The sequence below is a fragment of the Myxine glutinosa genome, chromosome 2 (genome assembly GCF_964187855.1).
Source record: "Myxine glutinosa chromosome 2, kmMyxGlut1.1, whole genome shotgun sequence".
Classification (NCBI taxonomy): Eukaryota; Metazoa; Chordata; class Myxini; order Myxiniformes; family Myxinidae; genus Myxine; species Myxine glutinosa.
Genome location: NC_136262.1, coordinates 103999171 through 104014290, shown reverse-complemented (window position 1 = coordinate 104014290; position 15120 = coordinate 103999171). Strand labels below are relative to the sequence as shown.

At 47.7% G+C, this 15120-nt stretch overlaps 1 long non-coding RNA gene across 1 annotated transcript in view; it reads left to right on the top strand.

Moving 5' to 3' along the window:
- Positions 1 to 15120, top strand: part of LOC137421492 (uncharacterized) — a 29910-nt gene that overhangs the window by 14555 nt on the left and 235 nt on the right. Inside the window, exon 3 of the long non-coding RNA XR_010983348.2 lies at positions 14528 to 15120. This exon is cut by the window's right edge and continues 235 nt beyond it. This is a non-coding gene — a long non-coding RNA (uncharacterized LOC137421492). The remainder of the gene's footprint in view (positions 1 to 14527) is intronic.

Genomic DNA, 15120 nt, shown 5'->3' with positions numbered 1-15120 from the left:
ATAGGTCGTCCCTCTACAGCGCCCCTTCCGCCCTGCCGGCGTTCTGGCGGCCCCCAATGTGACTGGTTCACTGGTTGCCACTGCGGCGGACCCCGAGGCGGGGCCCAGTTCCCCCTTGGTCCGTTCTGCATCCCACTATTGGGGGGTGGTCCGGGGTTTTGGAGAAGGGGTCTTGGTGGATACCAATTTTGGGGAGGGGGCCCTTGCACAGTCCAAGTTTGAGGGTTTTGAGGAGGAGGGGGAAGAGGGGGTGGTATTGTCCATTGTTGTTTCACCTCGTTCATATTAATTAGTCCAAAATCTTCCTCAGTACAACCGTCGCAGTTCTCATTTTCGTTGTGGATCCACTCTCCATTGGGGAATTGGCCCTTATAGAAAAGAGGATAACAACTCCTCCTATGTTCCTCTGGACCTCGAACAGGTCCCCACTTCTGGCACTGTTCGTGTATGTAGTTCTGACTCTGATCCCCCTTTTTATTCTGATTAAATTGAGCCCGTTTCTCTTGGACAAACATTTGCAATATTTCCTCCTTAATATCCTTCTTCTCCTCTAGGGAGGAGCCCGGGCATTGTTCCAGTTTGTCGCATAATTCGTTGGTTGTCATTCCCTTCCAGCCGAAGAGGACGGTCTGTACCTGTTTCTTTAACACCGGCCGAAGCCCCTCGATTAGATATTGATTTACCAATGGTTGGGGTAGCCCTCCCAGCTGCATCGGACCCAGTCCTCCCCAGCGCGCAATGGCCTTTTCCAACCTTTCTCGGTACTCTCCAATTGGTTCTCCTGCCTTTTGTTTTATGGCCCCAATTTTTCCCCAATCCGGACCTCCTGCTGGCAACAGCGCCTGCTCAATAGAATCTAGCAGCAGGACCTTTTGAGCATCCCATTGCGCTTGTGTTAACAGGGGGTTTGCACCAGCCCTTGGGTCTGCCACCGGCCAGTGTGCTCTTTGTCTAGCCCTTTCCCATACCTTGGGTGGGAGCACGGACACTCCCATATGGGTTATGTCTCGATAGTCGCACTCGCCATCCAAAACCCAATTCGACATGGTCGGCACTATCTGCCGTGGATCCTCAATAAGCAAATGTTGAATCCTTGCCCGCATTACAGTTAAAGAGGATTCTTTCCATGGTACTCTTTCCCGAACCCCATGACCTGCTGCGTCAACCCCGATAACTTGTACAGGGCACAATGTTTTCCTTTCCTCTATTTCCTGACATTCCGATGGGGTAGTTTGTGAGGTCCTTTTCCCCTTACAACCTACCAGTGAGGGGTATAACCCATCCGGTCCTATCGGTGGCGGGAACCCTGCGATGTCGGTCCCGTCATCTATTCCGTTAGCCCCGAGTTGTGCAAACGGCCTTCCCTGGCTCGGGTGGTTCTGGGGTATCTGGGGCGCGATGGTAGCGGGGTTATAGGGAGGTGGTAGCGGGGGCGCAGAAAGGATAGGTGGTGCCTGAAACCCCGGGACAGAGCTTAGGACTGGGGCTGGGGAGGGTAGATTGGTCACTGCCTCCCCTCTCGCGGGGTCTGGGTTTTCAACGAGCGGCATCAGTCGCGCGTTGGCCTGCCTCTCTATTTCCTTAAGCACTTCATCCTGCTCTTTATTCGCCTGTTTCCTCAGACCCTTGAGTTTTGTTACCTCACCGGCCAAGCTGGCCTGTTTCGACTTTGCGTGTCGCTTCATCGCTTCTTCCTTCCACCAGCCAAAGACTTTCCAATAGTCAGGCGGAAAGTGTTTCGTGGCCTGTTCGAACTTTTCTAATGTCTCATACAACACGTCCAATTTTTCCAGCGCAAAAGACCCTCCTTCGGGCCACGGTTCTCCTAAATCCTTCGTCAATGCAACCCATGACTTCCCTGGTCTCACAGCAGCATAGCCATACCTCTTAAACATAAAAAATGCTGGGGTATGTCTAAGCGGTTCACCTGCCTTTACTGTCTTATTACCCATACTGTTACCCATCCTAGGAAAATTTAGTTTACCGACGTAGCCTTGTACTCGTGAGGATCGCCCGCCTCGCGTTTACAGCCGTCTACCTAACTCTGAGAGGCTCGCAGTCTTGTACTCGTGAGGTTCGCCCGCCTCGCGTGGTACGGCCGCGCTACCTACTCTCCTGAGAGGCTCGCCCGCCTACACAGCCGTCTATCCTACCCTTACTGCACTTTCCTGGCGTCCTACGCCCGTATAATAGTTCTGATCTTACTTAAAATCCCAACGTCTCCCGGGTAGGCCTCGGATCGGGACGCCGCCCTTATCCTTACCCTTACAACCCAGAGATCTATTACCCCTTAACCTCAGGCGCCCAACGTGGGGCACTTCTCCTTACGTAACGTTACCCTAACGAGTCCATAAACAATCAGTTGCTCCAGGACCCAAGCGGTCCGTAATTAAATTTAGGTTCGTGGAACAGGTATGAGCAGGGAACGGAACGTACGGCGACCGAGCAAGAGAGAGTGGGTTACAATTTGGACTGACCCCCGGGCTAAAAAGGAAAAAACAAAAGAAAACCACAGCTCACCTGACCCGGATCAATTGCCAGCTGGTCTCTCACCACTCCCTTGCCTGGGACCGCGTCCCGGACTGCCCAGACTGATCCCACCGCTGCCACCAGTTGCCGAGAACGAGGACTTAGGACTTGGGACTCAAAGACTCAGAGAAAAGGAGCAACGGATATATTTATTGGAACTCGAGTACTCAAGCTTGAGGACAGCAAAGTTGCATTGAAACTCACAAGGAATGACCAACAGTACAACAAGATGCTCTGAAATAATTCAATTAACATTGCTTTATATAAAGGAAAGTCAGGGGTGGAGTTAGCTCACAAGACACAGAGACAGAATGGGCTCATTGGGTCCCCCACCATAGTCCCATCCTGTTGTTCAGTTAATTAAAGGAAGTTCATCCAAGGCCAGTCATGGGTTAGCTCTGATAAGAAGATGGTCAGCATTATGTGACAACATGTTTACAACTTTCTGTATAGCAGCTGGCTTGGGAAAGTACAAAGGGGAGTGGACACTCGTAAAACTGTCAACTTGCAAGATAATGGCAAAATCAGGAAAAAGGCAAAGAGAGATAAGAGTTGCCTCCAAGGCCTAGAAAGGGGAACTAGAGATTGTGCCCACGCAGGCCAGAGCATAAAGGCAGAGAACTCCTTATTAGGATATTACACATCCTCAATGCAGTAGAAAGAACTCAGTATCATAAAAGAGTACAGTAGCAAGTCAAAACAAAACATATAATTGGTTATACTTGGTAATTGGTAAAGCAGCAAGGATATACAAAGGGGGAGGGGCATTACAGCTCCCTACATATATATATATTATATATTGTTGTGGATTTGAGAATCCTGTGTTTTTTTTGTGTGTAAATATCACCCTCTAAGTAGTGTAATGATTCCTTGTAAATATCTCCGTTTTGTGTGTAAAGTCAAAGGTCGTCCTCTTAGTTACTCCATCGCAAGCACGTAGGCCACCATATGCCCTTCAATAGTTATTTCCTTATGTGTATTAGTTTAAGGCTGTGTTTCCCATTAGTTGACTCTGCATTGCATCAGATGACATAAGATAGTTCCCTTTTCAAATTCCCCAAAGCTTCCATTCCCAAAGCCTCTATTGCCAAGTGCATTCGCCGCCATTGCCATGTGCTCCAGCTCGGAGAAGAAAGGCGTGTCTCCATCGCGTCATGGGAGGGAGGAGTGAGCCAGCCCCGACCAACCAACCAAGCACGAGGGGTTTGGCTTGAGAGGGCGGAGAGAGAACGATCGGGGAGGTTCGCAAAGATTTGAGGGTGTGGCCTATATAACCCGTCACGCGACGCCCCCACCGCAGATGCGTCAGAGAGTTGAGTACCGCAGTCCATCAGTGGAGGAAGAGCAGTCCACCAGTTGAGTTCAGACTTCAGTGGAGGAGGAGCAGCAGCATGGAGCTGAACCACCGCAGCTTTGTGGTTTGAACAAACCGGAGCTGAACCAACAGCAGTTTTGACCACCGCAGCTTTGAGCGTTGACAGCGGTTTCGGCCGCGGCTACAAAGCGACGCCGCCGTGCGAACACGCCTGAGGAGGGGCGGCAGCTGCTCACTCCCGGCCCGACCATTCTCCTGCTCCAGCTGAACCTTCCTCTCCTTCCTGCCATTCCTGTCATCATCCCCGTGTAAGTCTGAATGTCGTCCGTCTTTTATGTTGTCCTGGGGTTAAGTAAGACTGAGTAGGTAAGTTAATATTGCACTGTGTCCTTCTGGTCCTTCCATCCTTCTGTAAACTATTTTCGTATCTTTCCTTCTCCTTGGTTACTTTTGATTGTGTACATAATAGTTAGTAATAAATTATATTTGTTCTTCCTACCTTGCCTTTCTTTCCTTTACATCCGTTCATCCTTGTCTTTTCCCAATTGAATACCTGTGGCACGATTTGGCCAACGTTAAGAATCGGGTCAGTTACTTGCTAATGGTTCGTGCCGCGGCTGCTAATCCGCTCGGCAATTAACATCTTGTCTGCGGTCGCGAACGGGGTTGCTCACTTGCCTCTCCGGAGGGAGCCGAGCAACTTCAGGACTCACGTCGTTGAGTGCATAGGAGTCAGTCATAAATAAGGGGAGTAATCCCCCCTTCTTAAGGGGAAAAAGGCCGACGTAGAGATCCGTAACAATATATATATATATATATATATATATATATATATATATATATATATATATATATATATATATATATATATATATATATATATATATATATATATATATATATATAGTGTAACGATTTTGAGAAGTGTGTAACGATTTTGAGAAGTGTGTAACGAATTTGAGAAGTGTAACGGTTTTTGAGAAGTGTAACAATTTTGGAGGAAGTGTAACGAATGTGAAAACGTTACAATGTGAACGTTACAAACGTACGGTACCACCCTGTAATGTAAATAATGGTCGCAGTCAGCGTCCTAGTTAATTGCATGAAATATACACGCAGGTCACGATATATCTTTTAAATAGTGTATTCCCTTATTCCATGTAGGCTAAGTATGTGTTTCCCACTAGATTGACTTTGCATTGTATCAAACAAAATAAGCGTAGGCCCTTCCAATTTCCCCAAAACCTCCCTTCCAATTGCCTTCCGCATTTTGGATGGTTTTCTTCAAACCACCATTGGCCACGAGGTAAGGTTGGGGAAGAAAGGCGTGTCTCCACCTCGTCATAAGAGGGAAGGAGTGAACCAGCCCTAACAGCCAATCAACACCGCGGTGAGTGACCCGGTAGGCGTGCCCTCGGAGTCGGCGGCTTGATTTCGCTCGAGGTGATAAAAGCGACTGCAAGGGACTGCTTTACCAGATGACTGGAGATGAGCTGGAGCCTGGAGATGACCCTGGGAGAGGAGCAAAGAGACTGCACCAATAGGCAGTGAGATGCGAAACGCTCCAAACCAAAGAGGAGAGGTACTCGGCAAGGAGACCAGCTTTGGAGAGACGCGCTGAAAGGAGGGAGACGGCCCCACCCCAAGGAGAGGAGCAGGTGTGCCGAACCAGCGCGTAACGTCTGCCGCAGTGGAGAAACGACGGAGGGTTTCCCGCCAAAAACCGCGAGGAATTGCGAACGGCGGCCTCCCGACCTTGCCTGCCTCTCAAGCGATCCATCTCAAGCCTACCTGCCTGCAATTATCCCCTGTGTAAGTGTGAACGTCCTGTCCTGCTCGTTTGTCTTGGGGCTAAGTAAAAATGAATAGTGTAAGTTAACCATTCGCTGTGTTACTGCTTCTTCCATCCATTGCTTGTGTGTGTATAATAAAACCTGTTCTTCCTCCGTATTCTTCTTCTTCTTCTTTTTCCTTCTCTTTCGGTCGCTTTAGAGATTTCCCGATTGAATATCTGTGGGGCGATCTGGTCAACGTCGGGTGGAATCGGGTTTTAATCGGGGAGGAACTGTTCGGACGCGGTTAAATACACCACCGCTCGGTCAATATAACATCTAAAAGCCGCGTCTGTAACAATATATATATATATATATATATATATATATATATATATATATATATTGTTGTTTGTGGGGATAGGAGATGAAATAATACAGTGGAGATAGGATTGTATTGTATTAGTATGGACCGTGGGTGCATAGGAGACATTTCGATGCTGGAGCTTCAGGTTGCTTGTGTGTCTTAAGGTTTGTGTTGTTTGGTTGTTTGTGGGGGGGGGGGGGGGTGAGGGGGCAGGTGGAGCGGTATTATCTTGATAGGGGTAAGTTAGTTTTCCCCCAGCTTGTGATTGCCTCCTGTGGCTTTTCCCTATGTTTCTAAAACTACAACAAAACCAACCAATAAAACTAACTCTTGCTACAACAACAACTACAACAACGACCTTCCATTAACCTATCATAACCGGCAGAAGCCGAACATTCTCGATCGATGGCTAAGCTCCGCCTCAAAGGGATTGTAACCGGTCGGCCAGGCCCCGAAGTTCGTCATTGGTCAAGCCCGGCCATGGAGTGATGCAGTGGAACTCGGCGATTGGTCAGAGTGACGTCAGAGATAGAAGGTTCAAGGAGAAAGGAAGAAGAAGACTCTGAGTCTCTCTTTCGGTCTGGCTTTCGGTTCGGTCAGTCACTTTGTCTCGTGCGCCTGTGAAGATAAATTTTCGAGCTTTGTGAAGCCTTGGAGTAGTTGAAGGAGGGGATGTTGTTTGACTCGGTGCTTTTCGGGGGAGCAGAGAGCAATGTCTCGCATGGCGGTGGAAGCGAGGACGGGCCGGTTGGCTGCCTGCTCACGCTTGGGTGTTTTCAGTGCCATTTGTTGGAGCATTTCCCCCACGGGTGGCTGCAAGGACTGCCGCGACTGCCATCGAGCTCCCAGGCGTATTTTGGGCCAGAGCTGAGTACCGGCCGAATAAAAGAAAACCTTTTTTTATTTATTATCTTTACCCCATATGTTGTATTTGTGACTGAGTGGAGACGTCTCAAAATTAGGATTTATTTTACCTCAACCTTTATTTTGCCGTGCTTGACTTTCATCAAATCATTATTGTGGCATTTTTTATTTTATGTGTCGTGTTTCTTTGCTGTGGGTTTCGGAAATCAACCCGTATGTTTTGTCCAGGTAAGCACCTTGTTTCCTTTACCCGCGCACGACGGACCAACCACCAGTTTCGGTCACACGCCTCGGAATTAAGGACCGACCGTCCATCCGTCCAAGGCTGGTGTTCATCTTCTACGGACTTGACAATATAAATATCGGTCAAACCATCTGGTGCTGCCTTCATGTGTACTTTAATTATTTTGGATTTGTGTGTGCTTGTCCAGGCCGCATGCTCTTATGGGCCTGATTCAGATCTGTTACTGTGTGTTTCCTCCCCCTTCCTCATTTCCTGTTCCTCCATTTCCCTGCTTGATTCCCTATGGCCGACTCGGTGCATTGTCTGTTTGCACTCTGTTGGCATCCAGTATTGAAAAAAATAAAGACTAAAGGTTGCCAACCATGAAATGTAATCAGCGCTACTCCACTAATTTTGTACCAAACAAGATAGAGCAGACCAAGTCTCAGGAAAAGCTTCACCCATAACTCAAGAACTTCCTCAGGCCGAAGGGCCCTTTGGTACTTTTCTCCATTACTTATAAGAACTTTAAGAGTAGATCTGCCAATCACCAGAAATACACAACGTATCCCAGTCTGTCTTTGCCACTCACATGAACACGTTTCCATTCGCTGAATTTAAAGTGAGTAGATCACTAATCATGTTTGATCCAATCAAAGTTACTGGCTTTTTGTAGTCTGAGAGCAAGATGGCATTCTCTTTACTAGGACGTGCCCGTACGTGGGTGCCCGTCCCTTGCCAAAAAAAAAAAAAAAAAAAAATTTGTGTAGGGGTGTGTGTGTGTAAACATCCTAGGGCGTGCCCGTACGTGGGTGCAAAAAAACATGCGTGCAAACAACAACAAAAAAAAACTTTGAAACCACGTGGCAGTAACGACCACAGAACCCCCCCCCCCTCTATTTACATGAATGGTTTGGTCCATTCGCAACGACCACAGAACCCCCCCCCCCCCTCTATTTACATGAAATGGTTTGGTCCAAAGCGAACGGCTTGCGGAGTTTGGTAAAGAAATCGCCATAGCTCGGTAACTACTTCTCCGATTAATATGAAACCTTGAAAAGGCACATCCTCGGGTCCCCAGCAATATACCTGGCAAGTTTCAAGTATATCGGACCGGTATACGGAAGTTATCGGAAGTTGTCGAGAAACAGCGGTCACAGACAAACACACAGACACACAGACACACAGACATTCACACAGAGATTACTGGAATTATAGATAGACTAGGGCATTGCCCGTACGTGGGTGCCCGTTCCTTGCCAAAAAAAAAAAAAAACGCTACCCGTACGCTCTACCCCGCCCGTACGCCCGTAAACAAAAAAAACAACGCTCTTCGCTTCCGCCCTTCGCTCTGACTGAATTGGGAGAAATAATGCGCATAAGAAATCGAATTACGTACCGTAATGGCGGTCAGCTCGTAACGCGCTCAGCTCCGCTCGTCTCACATCGGCCACGCCTACGCAACAAAGCGTTCTGTGATTGGCTGCCGGAAGATAAGTCGTCACTGTCCGGAAGTTCGCAAATCGCAGTTACGATGAATCGTTTTAATTTAATCGCAGTTTGAATTCGTTTTAAAACATAGTTTAACGGCAACATAGTTTTCCAACGTGAAATAAATGAATACGCTGTCAAATGTGCCGTCCGAGGCAGAGTCTGATCGCCACGTTCGGCACACGTGATAGCTCGCTGCTCTCTGATTGGTTGAAGCGTTTTTTGGACATAGCTCGGTAAGTACTTGTCCGATTAATTTCAAACCTTGAAAAGGCACATCCTCGGGTCCCCAGCAATATACCTGGCAAGTTTCAAGTATATCGGACCCGTGGTTGTCGAGAAACAGCGGTCACAGACACACAGACACACAGACACACAGACACACAGACACACAGACACACAGACACACAGACACACAGAGATTGCTGGAATTATAGATAGATGATGATGTTTCTATTGTGGTGCCGAAGCCAGTGACGTCAGAGAATTTGATCATTCTCTTTGAAAGAACTTTTTTAATGGATTAGTTTTTGTTTACATCTGAAGGCTATCAATTGTCAGGTAATTGATGTTGTACTTCACATGCTACCTCATTAACGGTGGTAAAGAAATCAATAATACAGACTCTATTTATGCTTCTGTTTGAGCTCCTCTGATTGAAGCTTGATTATTCTTGCGCAGTTCGACCTGATCAAAGCCAATATCCAACCCAATGATGTTTCCCGAAGCTTTCATTTCTCCTCCTGGTGATATTGAAGTGGATAAACGAGAGTGATTATTCCTTCTGTGGTCCATTTGCTGTTGGAGTTATGAATCGTTTTTTTTTTTTTTTTTTTTTTAATGCATCGACCTTTTTGAGTTTTTGGTGTTTCCTGCAGTCTTTTTTTTTTCATTTTTTGGTCGAAATTTCCATGAATTACTAGGGTATCTATAGCCAAGTGCATTTGTCTTTGCTTTTCTAATCACACCTCAGCTGCATACCTTATATTAGTAAACTCGAACGACGTCATGGGTCTGACACCAATGAACACATGAGCTAAATGTGAAATCACGTCACAAAGAAAATGCAGCAACTGTGTCGTATGGCGAATACAACAAAGACTGCTCGATAATAATCAGACAAAACTTACACATAAGATATTTCCAGCTGCTTTATAAATGTCTAATTTCTTTTTATATGAACTCAGTATGTATGTATGTATGTATGTATGTATGTGTAACGTATTATTCTGACTTGTATTTGCATTGTTGTTGTGGTTTATCGGACGCGCTTATTCGTCAGACACGAGTGAATCATCACCGCGTCAATAAACGCGCTTTCCGCTTCCGGCACGATGGAGTCTGCTTGAGTTCGTTACATGGTGTCAGAAGTTCGTTGATATTCACGCCATAAGCCGCCATTCGTCTCCATAAATATGGCATCTCCGAACTTTGATCATCCCTCGATCGACTGGGAGAGTCTGGATCTCTACCAGGAGTTTTGCCGGTTCAGAAATCACGTCAGTTTTGTCTTGTCAGGGCCGCTCGCAGACATTACGAAGCCTCGTCAAGCAGGATGGTTCGGAACGTGGATCGGCGAACAAGGTCGTCAAATCTACCAAACTCTATCTTGGGAGGAAGGAGAGAAAGACGACCCGCAGGAAGTGCTGAACAAATTCCAGAACTATGTGCAGCCCAGAAAGAACAAAAGAGTTGCCAGACACCGACTGAAACAAAGGCGCCAGCGGAGTGGTGAGTCTTTTGATCATTTCATAAAAGATCTGAGGATAATTCTCATGGATTGCGATTACCAAGACCCAGACGACATAATCGTCGATTGCATCATTGATGGCAGCCATGATAAGAGGGTCCAAGAGAAATTACTCGATAGGGGTGAGGAGCTCTCACTAGCTAAAGCTATAGAAATTGGCCAACAGCTAGAGCTCTCGCAGAAACATATGAGAATAGTCCGAGATGAAGATGCTCTCATCTCAGCCCTCAGATCTGAATACGAACGAACTCAGCACCAGACTCAACGTTGTAAGAGCAAGCCTGATAGGCATACACAAGCCACCGAGCTGTTCAAAGCTGAGAATCGGTTTCGGAATGACGGTCCCTGCAGCAAATGTGGCCAGTCAGTGCACAGGCAAGCCAAGTGTCCAGCAATTAATTCTAGCTGCTCCTACTGCAAGAAGCCTGGTCACTGGTTTGCGGCGTGTCGGAAGAGACTGCGCGACCTAAAGTCCCTTGATGAGGAGACCAGTCTAGATCATGTAGATCTTCCTCAAGAACTCGTCAAGGAATCTGAAATTTTAAGGATCTCCGCTCTACAACCAAGCATCAATACGGCTACTCATGACAAGTGGGCACAGACCGTCACGTTGCTGGGTCAGCCGACTCGGTTCCGGATTGACACGGGTGCAAGGTGCAACACACTAACACTCAACGACTACCAGTTAGTCCAGCACCTCGCAGGCGATCTACAATCGTCGCATAAAGTTCTTAAAACATACTCGAACCATACTATCCATCCTGTCGGTACCGTGACACTCCCTCTCTCTCACAAAAACAAGACCGTTAGAGCCAGTTTTGAGGTCATTGACCTCGATCAGGAGAATGTAATGTCAGGCGCTACCTCGGAAGCCCTAGGCCTCATTGTCAAGCTCGATAAGTTGTCTCTTGTTCAGCCTCTAGTCAATGTGTCTCAGGAAGCAGTAATCTCTGAGTTTCCAGAAGTTGCCAAGACAACTGGAACTCTTCCCGGAACTTATCGGATCAAGCTTGTAGAAGGGTCACAGGGAGTAGTTCACGCTCCTCGCAGACAGCCTGCAGCATTGAGAGAGCAAATAGTTGACAAGCTACAAGAGATGGTCACCGAAGGTCACATCGTGAAGGTAGAACGACCGACTGAGTGGGTGAGTTCCATGGTAGTAGCTCTTCGCAACGGCAAAGTCCGCATCTGTATAGACCCCAAAGACTTAAACAAGTGCACAAAACGTGAGCACTACCCAATGAGAACTGTTCAGGAAGTTTTAGCTCAAATCCCTGGAGCCAAAGTATTTTCTGTGCTTGACGCCCGCAGTGGGTTCATGCAAATTCGCCTTGACGAGCCTTCTTCATTCTTGACCACGTTCAATACTCCTGTAGGGAGATACCGCTGGCTGCGTCTCCCTTATGGATTGCGGTGCTCGCCGGAGATATTCCAGCGAATCATGGACCAGATGCTAGAAGGGATAGAATGGGCAACAGCGGTAATGGATGACATTTTAGTTGCTGGTCGTGACATCACCCACCACGACTGTGTACTGAAGCGAGTTATGCAACGAGCTACAAGTTATAACCTGCAACTAAACTTCCGAAAATGCCTCATCCGGCAAACCTCAGTCCCTTATGTAGGCCACCTGCTTACTGCAGAAGGAGTGCTACCAGATCCATTCAAGACGAAGGCAGTTGAGAAAATGCCATGTCCAACAGACAAACAAGGCGTCAAGCGTTTCCTTGGATTCGTTCAGTATTTAGGGAAGTTTATTCCCAACCTAAGTGACACAAGCAAGCCTCTCCGTGATCTCTGCAAGGCGGACGTGGAGTTCTCCTGGCAGTCAGCTCAGGAGCGGTCCTTCAAAAAGCTGAAGCAAGCATGTATTTCGGCCCCGGTCCTTCAGTACTACGATGTAAGTCAGCCAGTTGAAATACAAGCCGATGCCAGCCAAAACGCTGTAGGAGCCTGTTTGCTCCAGAATGGCAACCCTATAGCGTTCACATCACGCAGTATGACCGATACTGAGTGTCGCTACGCTATGATTGAGAAGGAAATGCTCTCAATCGTCCATGCAACAGAAGCATTTCACTACTATATCTTTGGAAAATCAGTAGTGGTATATAATGACCATAAACCCCTTGAGGAAATCTTCAAGAAGCCTCTCCTATCTTCTCCCATGCGTTTACAGCGTATGTTGCTCAAGCTTCAACGGTATGACTTGGAGGTTAACTACTGCCGTGGTTCTGAGATGGTGCTCCCCGACACATTGTCCCGTGCACCTCTACCGGACACCGACTCAGAAGCTGGGAAAGACCTTGAGCCTGTGAACATGTTCCAGTTCCTTGCGATCACGAGTGGAAAATACCTCGAAATCCAGGAAGCTACTCTGAGTCAAATGAGCCTTCTCTGCGGTGTCATTGCAAGTGGATGGCCTGACTCCCGAAAGGAAGTCCCAGCACAGGTCCGTCCGTACTTTGACTCCAGAACGCAATTGGCAGTCTCAGACAGTGTTGTCTACAAAGGCATGCGCCTTGTCATCCCGCCAAGCCTCAGACCCAGAATGCTGAGCTTGATTCATGAATCGCACCTCGGAGTGAACAAGTGTAAGCAGCGTGCTCGCGAGGTCATGTATTGGCCCTCAATGAACTCTGACATCGAAGAAACTGTACGGAATTGTTGCAAGTGTGCAGAGTATCAAAGCGCTCAGCAACGGGAGCCTCTCTTGCCGACTTACACGCCTGATCTTCCATTCATCGAAGTTGGAAGCGACGTTTTTGACTTCGAATCAAAGCAGTATTTGCTCACGGTCGATTATTACTCCAAGTTTGTGGAGGTGGATTGCCTCAAGGACATTACAGCTCACTCTGTAATCGAAGCTCTCAAGCAGCAGTTTTGTCGACATGGTATTCCAGAGAAGCTGCGAAGCGATTCCGGAAGTCAGTACACGTCAGAGGAATTTTCTCAGTTTTGCAAAGAATATGGCATAACTCACGACATTGTGTCCCCCAAGCACCAACGTGCCAATGGAGAGGCAGAAAGAGCGATCCAGACAGTGAAAAGGCTCTGGAAGAAGTCAGCAGATAAGTACTTAGCCCTGCTAGACTACCGCACCACTCCACTTGAAGGAATAAACTTGTCCCCGGCTCAGCTCCTAATGGGAAGACGCCCCAGAAACACACTGCCTTGCAACCGCACTCTTCTCATGCCTGCGCGGTATGACCATCACCTTGTGAGATCACGCCTTGACACACAGAAGGAGAAACAAAAATACTATCATGACAAGCCATCTATGTCAGATTTGCCACCGCTCCAGCCGGGTGACAGTGTTAGGATGTTGCCAAACCCGGAGGCCAGGCATTGGATTCCGGCTGTAGTTGAGGCGCGCCACAACAGCCCCCGGTCATATTTGCTGAGGACCCCAAACAATGTGTACCGGCGTAACAGGCTCCATCTCCGCAGAGTGCCTCATTCAGCCAATGTTGGCCCGGTGGGAAGTCAGCCACTCTCTCGCTTTTACTCTTCCCAGGACATGAGGGACTTCCCTGATCCCACCACTCAACAGGACACCCCAGTGGGGAACTGCTGCAAGTCCCCAAGTCCAAGTGAGCAAGCATCTGAATCCCAAAGTCTCCCATCAGTGTCATCGCCTCGAGCCACTGCATCTCCCAGAAATACCAAGTTCATCACAAGGAGCGGCAGAGCGGTTAACCCTCCCAGACGTCTGGATCTTTAAATTTGAATCAATTGATTCACGTGATCTGAATGTGATGCTGTTTGTTAATTAATTCATTGTAAGTTTTACTTTATAGAGTTATTTGCTTTGCTGGTTTCCTTTAAAGTGGCTTCCTTGAAAGAAAGGAGGATGTAACGTATTATTCTGACTTGTATTTGCATTGTTGTTGTGGTTTATCGGACGCGCTTATTCGTCAGACACGAGTGAATCATCACCGCGTCAATAAACGCGCTTTCCGCTTCCGGCACGATGGAGTCTGCTTGAGTTCGTTACAGTATGTATGTATGTATGTACTGCATGTATGTATGTATGTACAGTGCATTCAGAAAGTATTCAGACCCCTTAACTTTTTTCACATTTTGTTATGTTGCACTGCAACACTCCATCGATCTGGGCTTTATGGCAGAGTGGCCAGACGGAAGCCAAACAGTTCAATCTTGGTTTCATCAGACCATAGAATCTTGTTTCTCACAAGTTTCTCCCATCTCCACACAGGATCTCTGGAGCTCGGCCCGAGTGACCATCGGGTTCTTGGTCACCTCCATTACCAAGGCCCTTCTCCCCCGATTGCTCAGTTTGGCCGGGCGGCCAGCTCTAGGAACAGTCCTGGTTGCTCCAAACTTCTTCCATTTAGGAATTATGGAGGCCACTGTGCTCTTGGGAACCTTCAATGCAGCAGAGATTTTTTGTGGGCTTCCCCAGATCTGTTCCTCGCCACAATCCTGTCTCTGAGCTCTGCAGGCAGTTCCTTCGACCTCATGGCTTGGTTTTTGCTCTGATATGCATTGTCAGCTGTGAGACCTTATATAGTGTGGAAATGTAACTTATTGATTGGGGCTGGTAACTCATTGATTAGGACTGGTAACGAAGCAGATAGACGATTTCGTAAATGAATGTCAGGAATGTGCACGAACATGGTAATCTCTTGTCCACCTGGTCACAGCCCCAGGCTGGAGCACCCCCCTATTGTTTGGTAAATGGAACTCGCAGCAGGAGGGGAGCGAGCTGGTGCCAGTGAGGCGACCGAGTAACGTTTGCGGAGAACGGATTAGAAGCAGCGGAGAAGGGATTACGATTTCAGCGCACAG